This window comes from Epinephelus fuscoguttatus, linkage group LG6 (assembly GCF_011397635.1).
Source record: "Epinephelus fuscoguttatus linkage group LG6, E.fuscoguttatus.final_Chr_v1".
NCBI lineage: Eukaryota > Metazoa > Chordata > Actinopteri > Perciformes > Serranidae > Epinephelus > Epinephelus fuscoguttatus.
In genome coordinates, this window is record NC_064757.1 from 37,554,544 (window position 1) to 37,573,460 (window position 18,917).

General features: G+C 42.9%; 1 protein-coding gene across 3 annotated transcripts in view; it reads right to left on the reverse strand.

The window, feature by feature from the left end:
• Positions 1-14,685, reverse strand: part of taok3a (TAO kinase 3a) — a 98,097-nt gene extending 83,412 nt beyond the window's left edge. Inside the window, exons 1-2 of one of the 3 annotated variants that reach the window (XM_049578488.1) lie at positions 14,538-14,681; positions 12,938-13,157 (exon numbers count right to left, since the gene is read on the reverse strand). The gene's annotated coding sequence lies outside the window, so the exon portion shown is untranslated. Of the gene's footprint in view, positions 1-12,937; positions 13,158-14,055; positions 14,476-14,537 lie in introns of those variants that run through there. The other 2 variants (XM_049578487.1, XM_049578489.1) reach the window with 2 other exon arrangements.
• Positions 14,686-18,917: the final 4,232 nt, after the last annotated feature.

Consider the following 18,917-nt stretch of genomic DNA (forward strand, 5'->3'; position numbering starts at 1 on the left):
TCCTCTTCCAAAACAAATGTTTGTGGTAATTTAAACTGGTTAAAACACTAAACAAAGCACTTTCATGTAACAAATCAGTGTTTCTCAGACACCGTATGTCATGTTAGAGATGGGCCGCTAGCCTAGCAGTTGCTAATGAGGCCTCACCTTTTTCTCTTGTAACTTAAGATCTAGACATTTAGGAGGTTTTAACTGGGAGCCGAATCTTTCACAGAGGTCTCCTCCTCTCCAAAACAAACAGACCCAATGATTTAAACCGCTAAAAACACTGGATAAAACAGTTTCACATTAAAAAAATCATCATAATTTTTCCTAGGCTCTCATCACAGAGTGGAGCTATTACAATGGCCTACATGAAAATGCGAATAGCCCTATCTAAAGCCAGTATTTGGTTTGTCCATTCTAGGCTACAGTAGAAACATGGCGGTCCAATAATGGCAATCACCTTATACGAAGACCTACTCCCTGTGTAAATATGAAGGGATCATTCTAAGGTAACAAAAACACAAAGATTCTTATTTTCAGGTGATTATACACCAAAGAAAACATACTTATTATATTATAATTAATTTCTGCCAAGATATCCCCCTAAATCTTACACACTGGACCTTTCCCTTTAGTTTAATATGCAAGGCGATATTGGTAAGAAAATGTGACAATACATTAAACACAAGGCAAAATCTGGGGGATTTATTTAAGATGTCCTAAAAGTTTATGTTGCTGTGGGTTTTGCATTTTAATAGGCAGCTTTCCTTACAGCCATGATAAAACTGTGTTCCTGTTGTTGATTTGCAAAAAGACAAGAGACGAGGACAGACAACAATTAACAGTAAATGTCAATTAGGTTTGGACACTGGGGTCCTAGCCTTTGGGTTTCTATTGACCCTGGGTAACACATCGGGCTGCTGCTGGTGCTAAACTGGTGTGAATGCCACAGACAGGCCATTCGATAAGCGCTGGTGTTTTCATCAATGTGTGTAACACTCACTGCCATTGGCCATATCTAGCCAGGCTCAGCTGGGACTCTGGTGACGAGATGGGCCATATCGACTAGGCAATAACCCTGGGCCTGTTTACGACACTATCAATTCCCAGCAATATTGATTTTCATTGTGGCTGCAAAAATACTCTTCAGTTGCACCCCCGAACACATGATAGCTGTGGAATCACACATGCGCTCACAGAGAATGGTATAAACAAACAAACGAACAAAACCAAAATGTGCAAGTGCACAAAGGCACGTGTGCACGTGACAACTGAAGACCTACATTTTGCACACATATAAACAAATATTCAGGCGCATACACACATACATGAGCTCATAAATGGTGGTGTGGCAGACAGCAGTGAGAGTGATCAGTCTGGGGCTGTTTGACATCAAGGCCACATGACAGCCAGTATGGATTAACTATGATTTGCTCCCACTGTGTCATGGCTGAGGTTTAAGGCCCTTCATCAACTATTCTGGCTCTTCAAAGACTCAAGAACTCTTTGCATGCGAGTCTTAGAGAAGACTCGTGCTGAGAGAGTCCTGACTATGTCCCTGACACCACAGTAACAAATGCCGGTGGTCAAATGCCTACACCGGCGGCTAGTGAGTCATCCTGCTGCTGTAGCCCCATTCTGCTTCCCCACAAGGCCATGCAAAATGCATGAGAGTACCAGAGAGTTTGAGTGTATGAGAGAAAATGTGCAAACACACAACGGCCATGTACACAGCCACACACATACAGGGAGGACGCATGTAATCATTACACGAAGTGCTATAGTCATTTAATCAGGAGTGTGCACGGACTCACACAGACAGAGGGACTTCTAGTCGGGGAAGTACACACCAGCTGATCTAGTTTCAGCTCCAAGTGTGTGTGTGGTGTGTGTGTGTGTATGTGCATGTTTGTATGTGTACATAGGGAGGGCTGAGCGTAGAGTGAAGTGCTACTCTAAAGCCCAACAGGATTTTCCAATCAAGAGCAGCAGAAAGATTAATAGCGGCCTATTGCATGTTCTGTGCTGAAAGCAGTGCAAAAGAGAAATTATTAGAACATACAGCTGCCACTTGCCGAGTTTTTTTTCATAATGAAATATTAAAGAGACTCAAATTAACAGACAGGCTGCCATTAGCTGGAAGCAAGTGGTGCTTCAGTGGCATGAATGGCAGAGTCCAGCCACTACGGTGCTTGCATGTGTCCACCTTTCCCAGAGAGGTTGAGCGAATCTGATATTCCCTCATTCTGTGTTCTGGTGCAAGAGACTGGGAACAAAGATTTAGACCCACTGCCTGAGGATGTATCTAAATCTTTTTGACGGACTTCTTTTTTTAATCTGCCGAGCAAGGTTTGCCGAATTCAGAGCACTACTGACTGCCCTCCAGACAAAGCCAAAGCAATGAACACGAGTCTACTCTAAATCTCCCAGCTCAGTAAATGGATCCCATGTAAGACGCCTGTGCTGGGCGGATGAGACGTCCTCTCTGACTTTCTTGAAGGCCATTTCTTGGAGGGAAAACGATGATGTCATGCAGTCATTCGACGGGGCCTCGCGGGATGACGGGGGATGTTGTGATTCAGGGTTATACATTTACGGCTAGGGCTCCCACAGCTGTCAGCTTCATAATAAACTGGATACAAACGTCCTGCAACCAATAGTGTATCACAGGGAGCCATTTTCTGAGGGAGCCCGTGGCTTTCAGTTGACCGTGAAGAGAAGAAGACAAAAAAAAGGGGGGTGGGGATGTGGGGGGTTTTGTGTCAAAGTCTGCAAGCAGTTCCAGAGAAACACTACAAACTTCACCTCGCTTACTGAATGCTAACAGTTCCTCCCTTGTTCTTATTTGTTCAGTGAGACAGAAGAGCCGTTGGTGTGTCAAAGTCGACACGGAAATGGCTTGATGATCACAACACTTGAGAAGTAATGTGGGGGGTAATTTGACTCATCTAGCTATCACACCTCAATGGATGCAACGCAGCAAGAGAAGCCTCAGCATGCTAACCTACAAGCCTTTTACCCTCCGCCTTTTAAAACGAAAAGAGACGATGGTGAGCCAAAATGAAAGAGAAAGAGAGAGGGAGGAAATTTAGCAGAGGAAACCCCAAAAAGGAAACATGCATCTAGGCCACTGAGTCATTTCCCTTGTGTTTTGCCTCTTCCTCTTCTTCTTTTTCAAATATACACTGACAGTATAAATTATGTACATCATCACAGGGGTTAACACGGAGTGGGAGAGGGCCCATGGGTTTTAGGACTTAGCATTTTAGCTTTTTATCCCCTGTAAAGTCTGCCCGCAATTAGTTTGGGAATTAATTCGGGCTCAGAACTTAGCCTCCCCCTTCCTCTTTTAGATCTGTACTGATTCATCCAAGCCTCTTTAACACACTAAAAAAGAGAGGGGGAGTAAAAAATAAAATATCTGCCTTGTGGAGGTTAGATTTTACCCACACAAATGACTTAAAAAGGTAACTCCAACATTATGGTAACGTGGTTTAATACAGGTGACTAAACTGATCGGTGTGTTTGCTAATTCCACGCGTCAAGTGGGTGTCTGTGCAAGAGATACAGCTGTAGATGGTCAGGTCAATTACATTAAAAAAAAAATCAATGTGCATGAATATGCTGACTGTAGCTAACGAGTTGGGTGTTTAACACCCCAGGCACTGAAGTATTGATGAGTTTTGTTAAGCAACTGTTTGTGAAACTACTCAATAAAACAGACCTGACCACAGGCAACACCTTGGCTGGGATAGGCCAGGCTATGTCAAATAAGATCCTCCCTTCCTGTGCCAGCATTCAAAGCTGAGTTAGGCAGTTTCAGTTTGACATTGTTGAGCCCAAGTGGACTGAGAGACAACTAGACTTCGGTATGTCCTCTTAGCTCTGTTTTCAGGCTTTCGAAAATATAGCCTGTGACGAGATACTCTGGCCATCACAGGTCATTTCAGAGAGAGGGTGCCCCTGTTGGCTGTTCTACAAATGCAGATGCATGAGTCTTTGGTGAAAGCCCACTTCAATGGTGGAGAATCCTGAAGAGAAAGTTGCTATTCCAGCATTGGCAACAATTGCCTACACTGCTAAGAAGCCCAAACCGGAAGACAGACTCATCAAAAAGACAGTCTGGCAATAAACAAAACAAAACATATAAATGTCTGTGAAGTGTTTTGGAGATGGAGAAAAATTGTCGCTAATAAATAAAGCTTCTGCTAACCAGTGCCAGAGGCTCACAGCTGCAGCTTCAAGTTTGTATATATGTAGCTCACCTGAGCGAGAGCCTCAAATTACAGCGTGTCCTCTGCTTCATTCACCGCCGCTACTGATCACCTCGTCCGGAGAAGAGCAGGCAGCAGCTCCATCAACAGACCCCAAGACAGTGGCTGCAGCAACCCAAACTCAGCCAGTGCAAACCCCAGCTCCAGGGGACCAGACAGCTCTAACTCCCTGCCAGATCAGCAAACTTTCTGTTGCTGCTGTTACACCGGTGAGACAGGTGCTTCCTCTGGCCAATAGCCAGCTGTGACACTCAGTTCTGTGGGGTTTGCACTGGCCAAATTCAAGCCTCTACAGCTGCTACTGAAGGTCTGTCTCCTGAGCTAGTGCCAGTTTTCCTCTCCCAGAAGCAGTCCACAGTGGTGGGGAGCGAGACATAGGGTCCTTGGAGGGGCTAGCTAGCCAATTCTTGCCTCATTTGTGGTCTGATAAACAGAGAGAAAGAGTAGGACAAGGAGGGGCTGGGTAGTGGGTAACTCTACAATGAAATAAGATTAATGAAACCAATGTACAGTAAACACTGGGGGACTGTGCCACTGGTTGGAGGAGTTTGGAAGAGAGGGGAGAGCTGCAGGAGGAAGGTGAACTTTCAAATTCTGCCCTTTTTTTGCCTTTTCCATATTTCTGTCTACCCCAGCCTTCACGTAACTTGTTGATTTTCAAGTGCACAACCAGCAATCAGCACAACATGTCTTGATGTGTAAATGTCTCCCCAAAATACATGAACAAACATAATGTCTTTCAACCAACCCTAAGTCAAAAAAGACGGGGAAACCAATAGCCTTTATGCCGTCATTGTAGTATGTGTGTTAATCAAATAGTTTTTCAATTTCATAAAATCACCAAAAATGGTGGTCACAAGTTCTGAGAGACATAAAATGGCATCTTCAAATTGTTTACTGGCTGAAGGGTTCAGTTTCTCACTGCCAGACATGCAGAAAAATAGATGTTATAGAGACTAGCCAGATATTTAAAGGACAGTGTCAGGCCAACAACTAGATCACCCTGCTGCTGCCTGTTCTTTAGTTATTCTGCTGCTTTCCCCTCATTTCTAACATCCACTGTTGCTTCAGGCTTGCTGTTCCTGGTGGGATCTATTAACTTCTGCAACCTCTCACACCCTGTCTCTTTGGGAGAGGGGATTGGAGAGCAGTCACTAGTTCCTTCCAGTAAATGTTCACTGTCACTACATCCTCCACTTAAGCTGTGCAGTCTGATCTCACCAGTACACAGATCAGGCTTCATCATCCCTACAGTCCACCAAGCCCTGTAGTCCTGTGTGTGTTGCCAATTAATAATTAATCAGGTAAATCTTTATACTGCAAACACCCTTTATTTATAACACATAGCACAAAAAAAATCAGAGCGAGATGGAGCACATGTGTGTTTGAGGAAGAATGAGAGAGCATAGATATATATAGACAAAAGCTCTTAGACTAGATGGATGTCAAAGATGGCCTTAAATCATGTTTATTATCTTGACTTATAACAGTCATGTGTGGTGAAGTATCAGTATTCACCCTGCTTCTTCAGTTTTCCTAGAGTGCAGTGGATCCTCTCACACTACTGTACAACTGAAAACTCTTAATTCACATGGCCCTCTAGACTTAGGCGGAATCAACAGTTTAAAAGCTAATCAGTGAATGACTGCTTGATTATGCTGTGTGTTACAGTGATCACAAAGTGTATCAGCAATAAAATCCAGCCTGTGATTATTGGTGAGAACAGTAACTTGAACCTTGACATCTAATCCAACAGTAATATTGGCCCGCTTCCTGCGGCTTCACTGTGAATGGGTTAAGAATAAACAACAGGCTTTAATATCTTACATGGCCCCTGTATCACACCAGGAAACAATAGTTGGACGCGGGTCATGGAGGCTGCTGTCTATGAAAAGCCAGGAAGGGCGTGTGCATGCATCGGCATCTTTGATACTCTCACGGCCTGATGATTTAACCATTTCCTCACTTGCCCTCTGGGACAATATCATCCCTGCAATTATCCCAGGGTTCGTGGCCTCCTGGCTTTGCAGCACTGCACATCTGGTTCATTTGTGTTTGTGTATGATGAGAGCTTGTGTGTGTACACGAGTGAGAGAGGAAACGAGAGCAAGAATGAGTGAGGGAAGTAGTGGGGCGGGGTGTTGACTGGCAGAGTTTCCTCCAAGTCACAGTTTAATTGGAGAATTGTTCGGTTCAACCTCGGGGCTCCGCGGGTTCACAAAGGCATACAAAGCTGTCCTAGCATGGACTATTAAGCAAGAAAGGGTGGCAGAAGTAGTTTCTTTGGCTCTCATTGCCTTCTTTTTCCTCATGAGAAAATGTTCCTTCATGCAATATGACACACCATTCACATTCAGTCTGATGAATCAGGGGTTGGCTAAAAGCTCAGTTGGAGAGGTAATGGCTATGGGAGAAGTCTGAAATGCAAGAACACAGCTGTGTTGTCCAACAGAAACGCTTTAACCTCCATCATTTTTCAACTTTGATACTGTCTTGAACTATAAATCATTTGATAGGGAATCCTATAACAAACATGTTCAGCCAGGTTGAACCACAGACTTAACTAAAAAATTTAAGTCACATTTAGCCTGATTCACTGCTGGCAGCGCAACACAATCTCCCCCAGATTCATCAGAGGCAAATCTCCACTTGACCCAATGGAGGCTGTCCAGTCACAGCATTAGGGCTGCACAGAGCTTGGGCAGAGGCCTAGTTTCTCTTGGGACTGGGGGGATGGGGTAGGGTGGGTATGGCACATACTCTGGTAGCCCAATAGATGAGGAGTTATCAAGCATTTACGTCAGGTTCTGTGGCAGCCAGACCAAAAAGGTCCAGTGCAATCTTGCCAGGCGACATCACGCTTCAAAGCCCTGCAGCCTTTGGTAATGCTATGGACTGAAAGCTGTCAGCAGTCATTAAATAATACCAACATTGGCAACAGTGCCCACTGCTGCGCTGCCATGAAAAGTGCTCAACCAACACACCAGTGACATGTGCTCTGCAATGACACTTAAAAGGAAATTAAAAAGGCAGGTTCGGAAATATGTTCTAAAGGCGCCGAGTAGAAATTATGATGTAGAACTGTGAGACACAAAAGCGCTTTGGGCAGGCAAAGGAAGCTCCCAAAATAGACCAGTGTGGTGCAGTGTATTACCTCACCCCCACTCACATAAGCAAATGTGTCCATCACAATCATGCATCCTAAGCCTTGCTGACATGCCCCACTCTGCTAAGCTAGCAGCGCGGACTAGAGTTTTCCCAGCCGGTTGCATGCACGGGAGAGTCAGCAGAACGGACACAAATTGTAGGCCTATGACATGACACTTTCAATTTTTTAAAGACCCCTATTACAGTGAACTATGTAGTTCTAAAAATACCCCTGCCTAAGCCCTTTCCTTCATTCTGCTGTGCTAAATTAAGCCCTAGACCCAGGAGGGGTGGTGGTGGGCAGAGATAAGGCAAGTCAGCCATCAGCAATGGTGATGTCTCTTTGGGTGATGATGATGGTTGCTCTTAATTCCCCAGCACTTCAACTTGGCCTAGTCATGGAAGAGCAGAAAGAGGCTTGCAGATTTCACAGGAGAGCTGGAGACAGATGTAGCCGGACATAATGGGGGTTGAAAAAAGGAGGGGGTGGAGGGGCAAACTCACGGTCACAGCTGCAACCTCGCCAGAGGATTGGAGGCGCGCTTCTAATGAAGGGCTGTAATCAAGTCGCTCATGCTAACCTCCCACACCCAGTGAGGCCGACTTGCCAAAATGCCTCTCTTATGACAGAGGGTTTAGTATGCTTGAGGAAGAAAACAATGAGAGGAAGAACAGTCCGTGTAATGCACAAGATAGAATGACGTATTTAACAACCAATCTGTTCTGCATTTTGGCATATAACATATCGGTATTGCGTGAGGTAAACAAGTTAAGCCAGATGTCACGCTAGCGGAGAGCTTATGAAAGGTGTGAAAAATAAAAAAAAGATTAGACCTGCCAGGTGAATAAAGGCTGGCATGTGCCTCCAGACACAAGCCTGCATTTAAAATGCCACAATAAATGTCTTTTAATGTATGCAGTATCTTTACTGTGAAAACTTCAACGATGACAGCTGGATCCTACCGCTCACCAAAGATCTAACCCAGTTGGTCAGACAAAGAAATTTTCAGCAGTGCGAGGTGGCGAGTGAACAGCAGAAGTGGCACACTCACTGGGGAGGCATTTGTTGATGAGACATCTGTTGGGCCGTGACTTCCTCCCCTCTGAGACAGCTTTCAGTAGACCAAGGCCATGACTCAGGTCTGCACCAGCTGCTGGGCCATGACTAGATCCATTTCACATTTTTCCTTGTGACTCCTATCATGGTCAGTGGTGCAAATACACACTTTTTATCAAATCCAGAATACAGAAGAAAGAGTTTCTGATTATGAGTTGGCCTTTTGGGCCTTCATGGACATGGACAACCAGATGGCTTACAAAAGACATTCTTCTTAAGAACTGAAGACCTTCATGTGTTTATTCAAACATACATTCAATTAAACTGAGAAGATAGATGGTTGAGACTGTCTGGGGTACAAATGCCACCTTGATGCCCACCAGAAGAATGTTTAGTGACGCACCCGCTGTGAACATGCAGTCCTCATGATTTGGTAATTAATTTTACTACTATAGATTAATCCTGTTACCAGATATCTGCACTGGTTCCCTCTCTTGCTGGCTTCACAAGACCATGATCTTGCAGCAGTGCAGAGTTTTGCTGTCTTTTGAAATCATCATTAAAAGCAGTACGCATTAACACATCTGCTAGTGGAGAAGGGAGGGGGGTAGGGAGGGCATAATTCTCCTTGTCATCTGAGACAGCATTCCTATATTAGACATGCTAAACCAGATCACTGCAGAACATTAAGCCTGACAGCAGCGCTTTAATATTTGATGCACTCTGCTACCGTGGCATAAACCACCAAACTGCTGTAGCACAGGCTAAACTGACAATTCTCTGATATATTTTTCAAAAGTCAGGCTTCCATCACACGCAAGTGGAGAAAAGTTCATCATATTCAGCAGAGTTGTGAGAGATGCGGAGATGGATTAGTCAGCAGGGAGGAGGTGCTTTCAACAGGTTGTCCTAGATGCAAAACAAAACCTGCCAAGAGTTTCTCCACCGGCATCAAGGGTTTCAACTTTGGAAAATATCATAATGGCTGTCTGACAGACATAGAGAGCTGACCGAGCACACAGCCAGTAAACTCATTACAGGGTTGGTGGCGAGCCATGAGACATATATGCCTACCAGTGGGCCTGTCATGGTTCTTCCACAGAAGAGCAGGTAAACTTGTTAACTCTGACATCCACATGACCCCCGACAAAAGGAGGGGGAGGAAGGAAGAGTCATAGACTCTGGTAAGACATCCCTTACAAAGTCATAGCAGGGACAGAGGAGGCTGTCCGCAGCACTGTTTTCAGTTCAGCTAATTAAAATAGGCCCAGGTTCTGTAAGGCCAAAAGCCTGCCTGTATGCCTTCTGGTTGTTCTTAAATTAGACAAGTCAGGATTCAACTGAGACTGACAAGAGATTGCATTAGGCACTGCAGCACATTAACAGAGCTGTGAAGCAGAAGCTAAAACAGGCACACAGAGGTCACACCAATGACTGTAACTATTGTCACCTGTTTTACAGAGCGGCAGAGACTATGTGCACTAGATAATCTGCTGTAACCCAACATTAACATGTGGACAGGCCTTCTGCAGAAACCAGAAATGTTTGCAGTTAGAGGAATACTTTGCTATTTTTCAACCAGCTTTGTATCATAACAAAGAGGGTAGTATGTGTAAATGAACCTTGATAAACTTCCCTCCATCTTACCAACACCCAGACCTCCCTGCTCACTGGCCAGCAAAAAATGGTGGATTTTCACTGGCTCTCAGGCTGTTGCTCAAACTACACATTGAGCTTCCTCATTTTCGTATGCCCACCATGGACACAAAGAGTATAGAAGCTCTCTCAAACTCAAACCACACTCAGGTCAAAGAGAAAAATTTGGCAGTGCTGATAAAATATAAACTAAAATTCTGTTACTGTACTGTCAATATCTCACCTAAAATGTCTTCAGAAACATATTTAAATACACTGTTAAGCCGTTATATGCAAATCTGTGAACAGGAAGTGGGCACCGTACTGTTTCCTGTATTGTAAAAACGGAGGCTGAAAAAATCTTAGATCAAACAATGAGACTAGGCAGTGCTGATCAAACATGAAACATGATTCTGTTACTCTGTTCCCTTTTTCTCACCTCAAATATTTTTAGAAACACATTTTGACTTATGAACTGCCATCAAATATCTCAAATGGGCAACACACATGAAATCAGTTGTGAAGTAAATGTAATAATTAACAGCTCCCATAGGTCAAAGTCAGTCATCAGGGTCAGAGGTAAGGTTCATCATCAGAACAGATTAAGATCACACTTCCTGTCTTTCTCTGCAGCATATTGGATACTTGCAACAATGTGGGTTTGAATCTCGTCACTAAATTTGGGGATGTCCTTTGCACTGTTCTATACCATGCTGCTTTGCCTTCCTGCTATTCAGTCTGAAAGCTTTTCGTGGATTTACTGCCTCCATGAGCAAATCCACTGATCACTGTCCAGATTAAATGGATTTGGTGCTAAATGTTGCTGTCATAAACGCCGGTGTGAACGTTTTGTAACTACTGTATAACAGCCCTCCTGACAGTTTTGAGGGTGAAAAGTTAAAGAGGAGGGGCACCCAACTCCCATTCTGCTTTATACTTTAAACTTCACCCTCACCCAGATAATCTAAACCCCTTTTCAGAGCAGGACATGTAGGCTATTACACCTGCTGTCAGGGGTTTAAACCTCCCCCCACTGATGTCAGGTCTGCTGCTATTGCCCACACTAAGCTGGCAAAATTTGAAAATGCACCTTTTTTTTTTAACCTCCATTTCGGCCTTCCATCCATACTAAGCCAGTAAGTCTCTCACCCAAAAATGGTGACATTTTGATCATGCTCTCCAGAGTGGGTACATCTGAAAGACTGTTGTTGTTTGGACAAGTTTCAGCCAATGTTTGCGCACACAAAGTCAGGTGCTGTGTAGCAGTAACGATTACACAATACAGGTTTCATCATTGCTTTGGTGTTATTAACTCCTGACAGTCAACTTCACAAGCAGGAAATAGTAAACAACCAATCATCTCAGTATACCAAAGTATGAATGACTGGTTGCCCTGGTATTTTTATACTTCTTCGTTGTCCGACAACATCATCAACGGCAAATCTGTCGCTAGGACCAACTGCATTATGTTAAGTGTGGAAATTTACTCTTGACCTTGGGGTCATCACATCAAACAGAATAATCTAGCTTTCCCCGGGCTTGCAAACAAATCTTTTCAGTTTGATCATCAGAAAATAAAATACATTGGGCCTCATGTGAGAACCACTTGCACGGAGAGATTCATTCTTAAGTGGCATGTGTGAGTTTGTGGCATTCACTTATTTTGATAAGCTATTTTGAATATTCTCTCAGTTACAAACAAAATTCAATTCATTTTCATGTTTTTGTCTGGTGGTTCCTGAAGAGAGGACTAGAAGCCCCTATAGTGCAAGTCATCTTTTCTATCTTTGGTAACATTTTTATGAATGAAACTTGACCACAAACAGCACTGAACTTCAGGGCGGTGATTATGCTTATAACAAAATCTTAAAATATATGCATGAATAGGTGGCTTTCTTCAGGTTGAAACAAGCAATTTATGACACGTTTCTGCAATTAAGAGAGGCTGGTTGGATTAATCTAGGATAAAATGCTACATATTGTAAATGATCATGAAGAGTCACTGATGAAAAATTCGGTTTCGATTACTGAAACAATTTAATTGGCTAGAGCGGCATAATCGGCTTGTAAATATCAAGGATTTTTGACACAACAAATTCTTCTCGTAGCATTGTCCGCTCTAAAATAATTGTATTCTGACGATTTGCCTTCAGCCTAATCTTGAACCCGATTTCAACCAGTCATGTTTGCAAATGGGAGCTTGCCGTCAGTGTGAACATGGCCTCAGTGTGAGCAAGTCTGGCTCGCACACCCCCACCCCAACCCCCTGTCTGTGACAGCCACATCAGCCAATTGTCAACAGCAGCTGATGTGTCCTTTCCCAGTGCATCCATCAGCATGCACACATCCATCCACACACACACACACACACACCACTTGTACTCAAAGGGATTTGTGCAAATTCATGAGAAGACCCCTGGCTAACGTCTCAATAATCTCTCACACAGCTCTATAAAAAGACATGACTGTTAGCAATAAGCCTGTGCCTGTGTGAAGGAAGCTTGATGTCACATTACATATAGAGACCTGTATCATCCAGTGTGTAAAAAGGGCCAAATGAAAGCACAGGAGCACATGATAGTTCATCCAAAACACTGAACAACAGTCTATTGAGTGTGTGCCTGATAAAAAAGAATCTCTTCGATTTCGTGCCCCTTTGACTTCTGCTCTTGAAAATCTCAAGTTTCACAACATGCACTATAAAAAGCTTTTACATGACCAGGTGTGGCTAACCTCTCGCAGGTCTAACTGTACAAGACACAAGCACGTCATAACCTGTGTATTATCCACCTGCAGCATCCTGGATCAGTCCAACAGCCCGGACAAGTGAAACATTTACCTGAAAATGACCCAGTCAAAGTAAAATCACCAACGCTGCACTGCCCCAGATTCCATCAGCAATAAGGAAGTGTGTCACTTTCTGTTCTCTCTCTCGGTGGCTTGGTCAATAGGTTGCAAATGAGCCTACTAGATATGATGTCAACGAGGGGGCTTGCACAACACTCCTGTGCCCTTTGAACGAAAGCATGTCTGCTGAAGTAGGGCACTGAAACTCCTCACTGTGGAGACATGATGGCAAAGAGTGTAAAGAAAAGCTTATTCTCTTTCTCTCTTGTCAGCATTATCTCAAGACAAGTAAACTCTGCTCTGCAAAACAAATGTGTGAAATGAGTTTTCCATCCTCTGCTCTGCACCTCTGAGCAAATGCCACAAATCGATTTGAATGACACGCAGGTGCAGTGTCATAATATGGGATTAAATCCTGGCGATCCGTGCCTGTATTCGCGTGGGCAGGCTCCTTAAAATAAATCTTTACAAATGACACAGTTTAGCAGCGAAACGCAGGTCTGCTGCCTCTCACTCATGCGCTCTACACACAAGAGATGACATCATGTTGGGTCAGCTTGGGTTTTAGTGCTCAGCTTGCTATCTACATCTGCCATTTCGAGCGCGTCATGTTCGCCTACATTTACTTTAGAGGCTGCTTATTTAACCAAGCACTGTCCTGCATGCAGAGGGTTTGCAGCATCCATGCCTGGGGAGACTTATGAAATACAAAAACATGAATGACGTGCGAGTATTGTGTGCGCAATAAATGAATGCAAGGGAATATTACAGTCGAAATGCTGAGAAATAAAAGTGTGAGTGATGCATTTGATGCTCGGCTGCAAAGAGACGTAGTAAAATGTGACTCGGGTCATGTGTAGTGGACGTTACACCGTCTCCACCGAGAGCCATTGTGACTGCGCGTTGATAGTAAAATCTCACTCACAACAATGTACGATGCAATGGAAGGTACCACAGTCGTTTTGGATGTGACACGCTCACGCAGGACTGGCCCACATCGCGTGACAATGCCAAAATAACACCGAGGACAAGTTTACACAGCGTCGGCTCCAAAGCCTCGTAACTGTACACTTCATTACAACCTGTCATCCGTGTGCTCTCCATACTCACCCCCTGAGGAACAAACCAAACAGCGACGCGTCTTCCCCGTCAGTCCACAGCGTAAGTATCCAAATTGCTGCGTGGATTTTTTTTTTTGTTGTTGCTCCAAGCAGGTGCACAAACACATCAATCAACAAACACGCACTTCGCTCAGGAGCTTTTAAAAAGCAAACCTACGCACTTATAAGCCCGGCGAGCTGCCGCTGGTGCCCGTACTCACCACCTCTGAGTGGAGTGGCGTTCAAACAACAAGCCGAACAACGTCGAGACCAAGCGACGGTGGTCATTTTCAACTTCAGGTGCAGGCACACACTATTCATTTACAGCCTCACTCTGTCTGCGCCGCTTTGACATTTAGCTCGAGTAGCTTAGCCGCCGAGACAAGAGGAAGTGTCATTGCAGTTTGAGAGCGCGAGGCTATCGCGAGCTGGTAAACCGTTACAAACAGTGACACGCGACACAACAACACAGGGGCACAGAAACACGCTCACCTTGTGCCAAAGTCGTCGTTGCTGGAAAGCGCGCTCACTTCAGGAACATTTAGTCCGACTCTGAAGATGTCGGTGTGACTTTGCGAAGTGCTGTCAGTTGGTGTGGACTTCCTGAATGACGGAGCAGCAGGAGCACAACCCCTCGCCCGCGCTTGACAGCTACTTTGACAGACAGGCGGAAATAAAGTTGTCTCGTGCCGCGGAGGGGTCCGCGCGAGGATGAGCACGTCGCAGGTGTATTTAGCACAGAATACTTATTTAATTCTTCCAACTATCTTGTGCTGATTTACCCAAATCACATGCAAACATTCTTGTTATAAAATTTATCTTATATATTGCTGCTGTAAATAACAAGCGCGTATGTAAAGTAAAGCAACAATACTACACCTTATTTCCTTTGCAACTCATTAAAGATGCATGCACTGAGTCATAGCGATTCTGTTGCAACTTCAGTGATGCTAAGTGAGATCGTCTCCTGAATACACTCAGTGCAATGCTGCCACCTGCTGGTGCACCTTTGAAGTTCAACTGTAAAACTAAAAAATAAATATACTGTATGCTTATCAGATTGAGGTGTTTATTAAGACCACATAGCTTTAAAAGGCACAAGGATGCGCCTGGAATCCTTTGTACAAAATAACACATTTTATTTCTGTCATCTGACCTGGGGCTCCTGGCTGCCCCATGCTCCAGGCTTAAGCTCAGGGGTGATCGTGCCTTTGTTGTGTCTGCCCCCAAACTGTGGAACACCATCTCCTGCAATCAGATCTACCCCCACCACTGACTCATTTAAGTCCAGGCTCAAGAGTCCCCCTGATGTGGTCTTCCCTGGCACGTGCCTGTATGTGTTGTGTCTCCAAATGTGTGAGCTGTTTACCTGACAGTTACGTCGCCTCTTATGTGTGTGTTTTTAGCATTTTATTCCTTTTGTGCAGCCCTTTGGTTAATGAGAGGTGTTTTTAAATTGATATAGCACCTTTCACAGAAATTAAATTCACAAAGTGACTCACAAAATATAATCAAACGATCAAACTAACAAAATAACAAAGCAACAGAAAGGAAGTAAAACACATGACAGGCTACTGAGGCCTCAAACAGAAACTTACCAGGGATACAAACACAGACAATTTAGGGTGGGACAAAAGCAATTTTGAAAAGATCTTAGTGTTGGAGCAACTTCTTCTTCAAAGACACAATCACCTTTCGTTTTGAGTCAGGAGCGGGGACCTAAGGAACCTACTGATGATATATAGATGGAGAGTTCAAGTATCTTGAAGTGAATCCTGAACCTGATGGGCAACCAGTATAAAGAAGCTAAAATGGGAGTGATGTGAGTTGACCTGTTGGACCTGGTTAACAGCCGAGCAGCAGCATTCTGGATTATCTGAAGATGATTCAGAGACGATTTGTTCGGGCAAGTTAAAAGAGGATTGCAGTAGTCCAGTCAGGAGGACACATTTATTTGACTCACGACCATATCACATAGTGTGGAGGACAGACATTACATACAGTAATAAAACAATGGCAAAAACAACGTGGCTAAAGTACAACCTTAAACAAAGGAAGGACATTCTTCAGAAAAGTTGGGGAAACACCCCTTTATTTGAGCATGTTTTATTTTATGTCATACTGTAGGCAGTTATTGAATCTTATGAGCAACTGAAAGTGTTGTTGTGGAATTTAACGTAACGACTACTGAATGTATCATGTTGATACTTATTTACTTTTTATTCTATAGACTTTTAATAACATTTTTTTGTTCGTTTATTCTGTCTTGGTGGGTTTGCTTTTTTAATATTTTATTGTCTTGCTGTCATTTTCTAGTCTTGCAGAACTTTATGTTTAGTTGTTTGTATTATCCTTCAATGTCCGTGTCTGTGTCATTTCTATTGTGCCATGCGAAGCACTTTGGGCTGCACGTTTGTATGAAAGGTGTTATATAAATAAAGTTGAGTTGAGTAAATATTTCTTTGGCATATTCGAGAAAACGGTATTGTTCTCAGACATTTGACAACAAACGTTTTCCTTTACGTTCCCCATATGCTGCCTGTACAAAATAGTATGTAAGAAAATATATAGTAGTGAAATAAAATGAACATACAGATACAAAAAAAATCAAATAACATCCAACATATACATAGGCACATTAATTAACATTTTACACAGACACCAATACACACCGGTAGGAATTGAACAAATGGATAAAATCTGTGGATATTCAAGTATAGAGGCTCATTTTCCTTCAGTTCTTATCACTACACTCTAGTGTGTCCCGTTTAATTTGGTGGGAGGATCTTTAGCCTTTTAAATAGAATAGTAAAAGGTCCCATTGTGTATGATTTTTTTTAATATATATATAGCATTTAAAATTTATTTCTGAGCGAGGGGGTCAAAAAATACAAGTGTACAATATTAAAATTTTACAAAGTCCAAATTGCTTAAATTGAATAATTAAGTTACAGATCTAAAATTCAAGTCAGGTCTAAAAATGAGGGTCAGTCAGTTTGAATTGGTGAAATTCAAGATTGGAATTGTTTAAACTTCCAACAGGTTATGTATATTGTTGCTAGCAAGTAAAAACACACAAAATGTGAGAATATTCTGTTGTGACTTCATCCCTCCCTTCACAAATTTAAATTTCTAATTAAAGTATTACAGTTATTAAGATGTTCAAGTTTATTGTCATGTGAAAAAAATCACTGTTGAATGCTTGCACTCAGTGGCAATCTGCTTTACACAAAGGGAGAACATCCCCAGACGACAACAACAAAGAAACATGACCCACAGTTATCAGTACATACAATCTACAAGCATTAATTTGCAGCACAAATGGATGTGTCAACTGCTCAGCAACCTCACTGCCTGAGGGAAGAAGCTGTTACGGAGATGAGTGTTGTGTGATTTAATGCTCTGGTGACAATTTTTTTGATGGACGGAGCAAGAACAGAGCACAGGCAGAGTGTCTGGTATCCTTAATGGTGTTTGGGGCCTTCCTCTTACAGCGAGTGGTGTCAGTATCATGAAGTTGTGGTAGTTCTGTGCCAGGGATTTCTTCTGCTGTCTTTACAGCCCATTGTAGCCGTCTGCAGTCCTGAGCAATTCGGTTGTCATACCACACAGTAGTACAGCTTGTTAGAACAACTCTCAGTAGTACAGCGATAAAAATCCACCAGAGTTTTAGTGCTCATACCAAACCTCTTGAGCCGAGATGCCTCCGGAAATAAGTCTCTTTGTTTGTGTTTGTTGTGCTTTCTTGGCGTTAGGAGACCATGTGAGAGTGTCTGAAATGTGTATGCCAATAAAACTATCAAGGATCTCAGCAGATGAAGCACTGGTGGGAACAGGAGTGAGGTTTTATTTGTTCTTTCTGAAGTCAGCAATGATTTCTTTTGTCTTACTGACATTAAGACACAGGTTGTTATCATGGCACCGTATGGTTACATCTACCACGTCTCTCCTACTACCATCACTACCACTTGTTTGACCAAGCACTGTGGTGTCATCTGCAAGTTTTATGATGGGTGCGTGTGTGTGACTGTAAATTTGTCACAAGCAAGAGGTAATTCAAGAACCAGGGAACAAAAAGAAAGATTATTTTGCAAATTTTCACCATAAATATCCACTGGGGTCTTAAAATAGATGCGATTTTGGTGGAGGAACACTAATATTTCATGTGACTTGCATTTAACCACTCACCTTATTCTTATAATATCATCACCAGTGATTTGATTTTTTGTCCATGGCATAATGAGACTTCTGCAGTTACACACACGTACACATGGTAGGTTTTACACACAGCTTTCACTGCTTTTAGGCTGATGGCTGGGCTTCATTAATGAGCAAATAATCAGACATCATTTCATCAAAACAAAATAAATGACTTTAATGCAGTGTGGTTACAGCTAGAAAGCAGCCTTTATGTCACAATGTTGGGGGATAACATAAATATAATTGATCAGTTGGGGGACTACATAAATGTGATGTGAAGAGAGGTTATTTTTTACAGCTCTTTTGGTGCCAACTAATCAAAAATATCTTGTGTGTGATGGTGTTTACTGCTGGATAAGCCTGTTTAAAATAGATAGATGGCAGGGATATAGCTCCAGCAGTGGTGACTTGATTGATAAACACTGAATTTCACTGTTTGACCGTACATTGACTCTTCGCAGATCCAGTGAGTGTGGAAAAGCTAAATGAAAAGCGAGCCAACCGGGAGCCAAAACAAAGAGGCCCCACAGCCTTTGGCATTCGGCAATATGCCTGATTAAAGTTTTTTAGTTTCTTAATATGCGCATTCATAAAAAACACAAATTATTCACTGATATCATTGAACTTGAATTCTTTCATTTATTTGTTTGAAAAAATCTGAATAACGATATT